This window comes from Chrysochloris asiatica, unplaced genomic scaffold (genome assembly GCF_000296735.1).
Source record: "Chrysochloris asiatica unplaced genomic scaffold, ChrAsi1.0 scaffold00006, whole genome shotgun sequence".
NCBI classification, from domain to species: Eukaryota; Metazoa; Chordata; class Mammalia; order Afrosoricida; family Chrysochloridae; genus Chrysochloris; species Chrysochloris asiatica.
Genome location: NW_006408524.1, coordinates 26,778,913 through 26,784,192, shown reverse-complemented (window position 1 = coordinate 26,784,192; position 5,280 = coordinate 26,778,913).

Genomic DNA, 5,280 nt, shown 5'->3' with positions numbered 1-5,280 from the left:
ACAGAAGGGAGCTTTGGCCTGCTCTCCCCTGGCTAACCACACATCTCAGATACCGTGAAAATGAACCACACAAGCTGTTGAAGCCACTTTCACAGAGATGGCTGGCTCCTGGCCATGCACGTATTCCACTTTCGGTTCATTTACTAAACAATGACGATAATCATTAGCTGGTGACAATATTAACCTGGTAACTACATTCAGAACTGAGAATAGCACTGTGTAATGTGTTCCCAGTATACACCCTCTCACTCTGGAGTTCTGGTGTGGCGCTGTAGGAAAAGCACTAGACTGAAAAGTCAGTTTGAACCACAAGGTGGTGGTTCAAACCCATCAGCTGCTCCTTGGAAATCATATACAGGGTTGCTGTAAGTTGGAACCAACTTGACGGCACTTAACAACTAAGTCCTGTGAGAATAAAATGAGATAATACATGTCGTACACTTACCTTAGTACCTGCCTTCTGACAGTGCTCAATGTCCCCTCCCAACACGTACACACTCAGCATATACACAGCACAAGCCGTGATACAAACACAAGCGTGAATTTTCTTCAGGTTGGCCAACCAGAGTGTTGTAAAGTGCCATCAAGCCAGTTTAGACTCATAGCAACCCTATATGGGGTTTCCCAGGAATGGCTGGTGGCTGTGAACCACCAACCTTGTGGTTCAAACCGATCTTGTGGTCCAGGGTATTATCCCACGGCACCACACCAGGAATCCACCACAAATATTCTATTAAGCCTTTTTTTTTTACAGAGAAGAGATTGAGGTTCAGAACATTAGCTAACTTGGCCAAGATTGCAGCTAACAAGCAGAAGACCTTGACTTCCATCCTGAAGCCTGCATTCTGAGCCACTAGGCTCAGATGCTTTCCTTAGCTTTTGCTCTTTTCCTAGGGAGGTTTATAGGACAGATTTATGACATAACCCCGTTCATAACTCTTTTCACTCCCCTAACACAGAGATTGAAAAGTGATCAGACAAGATCTTGTGTTTGTAGCTAAACTGTCAATGCTATTCTCAGTAAGTTGCTGGAAAAATGCTAAACAATGCGTAGCTATTACATGCAAGGACTCAAGCTCTGAGAGTGTGTATTGTGTGTGTGAATGTTTATATAATGCCAATAAGAGCCCTCTCAAAGGAAGACCGTGTATATTGTTGTTGTTAAGTGAGGTCTAGTGGGTTCCGGCTCACAGCGATCCTTTCTGTATAGGGTTTCCAAGGAGTAGCTGGTGAATTTGAAACACCGACCTTTAGGTTCAAACAGACCTTGCAATCTAGTGCACTAACCTACAGTACCCCACCAGGACTTTTGTTGTTAAGTTCAGTCAAGTCAGTTCTGACCCATAGTGACCCTGTATAGGGTTTCCAAGGAGCGACTGGTGAGGTCGAACTGCCGACCTTGCAGTTCAAATGGCTTTGCAGTCTGACGCATTAACCCACAGCGCCACACCAGGACTCCAGTGGGTAAATAGAGGACGAACAGTCATGTGACAATGATGGCAGATGCAGTCAAGGAATGCTAAGGATTTCTGACAGCCCCCAGAAGCTAGGAGAATGTCATGGAAATTTCTTTCTGAGAGATCTCAGAAGGAAATACACAGGTGGTATCCTACTATCTGGAGAACTATAGTGTCCAACAAAATAAACTGTTCTTTCAAGCTTAAGAAACTAAGACAATCCCTTAATAACAGCAACCCTAAGAAACTAAGACAATGCCTTTTCCTTTTAAATGCTTAAAGATCAAAGGCTCATAGATAAAACAGAAAGAGTAGGAAAAGAATAAATAACTTTTCAGGAGTTAGGAGCACAGAAACTTCACATTCATCATGATTGAAGAAGACAAGCCAATACTACAGTTATCTTGGAATGACATAAAAATCAACACAAAATGAGGACATGAGTTTGGTCTACAAATGATTCTCAATATTGTTAGCAAAATCTGGATAGTAGATGTCTCACCCCACAGGATAACAATATCTCAAGAAGAACAGGTGACTTCTTGTAAGGTCAAAGGAACAGGACCTGAAACAGCATTCCTGTAGCAAATGTGGTGGGTCTGGTTACCTCCCTGTCTGAAACCCAAGATGTTTAGAGAAAAAAAGGTGCTGAAATATCTGCAGTTGGTAATGATACCTGAGAACATGCATGGCCCCACCTCCCTACCATACAAGGGCAGGCAGCTTGCTTTTTGCTGCAAACAGCTTTGAAACTCTGCCTACTTCTATCCCTGAGTTCTATCTTGGACAAACAACAAAAACACTTTGCTCTTAGGCCCTAGTCCTAGTTCATCGGGTTACTTGTCACTTTGGCATGTCCATATCACAAGATAAACCCTCACCAAATTAGAGCTACTCAGGGTTGGGAAAGACTTCAAGTGGGCACCCAGCCTTCTAGTGGCTCTGGATATGAGAACAGTTAAGTCCAGGGACATACCTGCTCCTACCTGGAATGGTCTGCATCTGAAACAACGTCTCATCATGCTGACTTTAAAACAACAACAAGAAGACTGAGGTTGGTATTGCCAGGTCTGAACAGAAAGCTTGCATGGTCTGCCCAGCACTGCGTGGCATCCCCCAGCTCTTCCACCCACTGTCCTTGCAGGATGAAAAACCCTGGGGAGATGCAGAAAGCCAGCCAGATGCAACTCAGCATTAGCATGCTCAATAGCTCTATGTCAGAGAAGGAGGCTGAGGGAGAGGGGGGAGAGAGGAGACCACAGGCACCACCACCGCAGTGGGTCTCAGAAGATGAAAAGAGGGTCTCATGCTGCATTGGCCCCTCTGTATTTGATCAGTTCTCAGATACTTGATTTTCATATTTTAGCAGCTCTAAAACAGGACTGCATCTTGCCATCAGTGGTGTGTCGTACAAGGAGGCTTCAAAAAGCGTATGGAAAAATCCTATTATCTTTCTATTCCATTTTTTCCTTGAACTTTTTGAAGCCCCCTCATATTTTAATTGGTAACATGTCTTTTCTTTCTTGATGATTTATGAAATAATTCTGTGTTTTACAACTGATGGCATTTTAGGTTCAACAAACATTGTGTTTCAAAACCTGAATCACAATGTTAAACTAAAATGCTCTAACCATTCCAAAAAGTCTGTAGCAACAATCGCAAAACCCAAGCCTGGACCACAAAACCCAGAAGAGACTTAAATGACTTCACCCAATTTTATTTCCTAAAAAGTTGCAATGGAAAAAATAAGATTTACACCTGAACCATTTATATTTGGAAAACGGCGTGTTGCTGGCTCTTACAGAGGAGAAAAAGAAAGAGAGAAAACGAAAATCTCTGCCTGTAGACTAACAACAACTAAAACAAGACTTTAGATTTGATACAATATAAATTTAAATGTTTCAACAAACTGGTGCAGAGCTGTAGGCACTCATTCATCTATGCCAACAAATTTAGAAGGCAGTTACCTGGTCAAATGATTGGAAGAGATCCATATTTGTACCCATTCTAAACAGAGGTGACCTAACAGAATGCGGAAATCCTACAGAGCCCCAACACTCCCATTGGCATAGCACATTGGGACTGAGCCTCCCATGGACTCCCTTTCAGTTAAGGATCAAGTGCAATCCACTTACATACATTTGTCTATCTACAGCTATTATCAATGGGAATGCTGTGGCTCTGTAGGATAAGCACTGGACTGTGAATCACAAGTCGACAGTTTGAGCCCACCAGCTGCCTGGAGGGAGAAAGGTGAAGTTTTCTGCTCCTGCAAAAATTTACAGTCCAGAAACCCTATCCAAGGTTGCTGTGAGTCAGAATTGACTGGATGGCACTTAACAACAACATCTAAAGCAATATAGATGGACAGATACATTGGGCATTTAGTTCTGCTTCTTAGACTCACTTTCTTTTTCTTTTTCTAATTATCCAGCCCTCCTCCCTACTTCACCTTTTAACATTGGGCTTTTCAAATAATCATGATTCCAATACTAAAAGATTCCAATACTACCTTCTGTCTGCTATGCAAGACAATTGAAGAAGATAGAAATGCTGACTGCAACTGTGATTAGCAAAAGTCATTCATTTGACCAATAAGAAATGGTCCTGAGTGCTTCCCATGTGCTTGGCACCATGCTAGGGGCTGGAGAACCAGCAGTGAACAAGACATTACTCATTCATCATTTGTGGAACACACGCTATGTATAAAGCTCTGTGTGAGGAGCTGTGTAAATCCTGGTCCCTAACGTTAAAGGATCACAGCTTAGCAATAAAGAAAATAAACCTCTAATGGAAGTATCAATATACATGAAGTCATCACTTTACAGGGAATCCATTCACGATTCCAGTCTCAAGTAAAGGACTCCGCTCTACAAGCCCAAGTCTGGGAAGGAAATGAAACCTTTATAACTGTCCTGAGCATGTGGGATTAACAAGTTCTCTTGTAAAAGTAAATGCCAACAGTCGAGCAGCCTATTGGCCAGCTGCCCCTCGAAGGCATTTATGTTTATTTATTTATTTGTTTGTTTATTTGCTAGATTTATCACATTTGCAGGCTGTGCCATTTGGCCTCAGGGTCAGATAAATCACCTTTAAAACTTTAACATGGTTCTTAAGCATTTTGTGCCCCAGTGTGCCTCTGGCAGACATTTCTAAAGGCTTTACAAGAACAGAATTAAATCCATTCTGCAAATAAATACACTGGGAACAACAGTGTTTAAATGCAGCTCAGATGGAAAAAATAAATTCCAGGGAAATCCTGGAGATGGGACCAAAGTGTGTACAATGCTTTCTAGAATTGGGCAGATTCCTCACAAACAAGGGCAGAGAAGTGGCAGGAATCCTGCTTCTCATTTTCTTGGCCCATGTCCTTCTTTGAAAGGTATGTGCTCCATGAGGATTTGTCACAAGGATCGTAACACAGCGTGGAATGGGATGCAATAAAAATGCATTTTTAAGAAAATTGACCTCATCATTTGGAAACAGCTGAGATGGATTCTCCCTGTTTCCAAGGCCTAAATCTACCTCTGGAGACAAATAAGCCTGTTAAAAGCAAAATTGATCCTATGGGTCCCAGATTGAGAATGTTTTTCTACTAATATAATTCATATGATATTAAATGATCTTTTTATTCATTTATGAAATATTGATTGAACATTATGTACTAAACAAGGAACCCTGCTTGCACAATGTTTAGGTACTCAACTGCTAAGTGAAAGAGTGGCTGTTCGAACTCACCACCTCCCTGGAGTAAGAATGATGGTGACAGTCTGTTTCCATAGATTGCTGGTGGTGGTGATGTGCCGTGGAGTCAATTCTGACT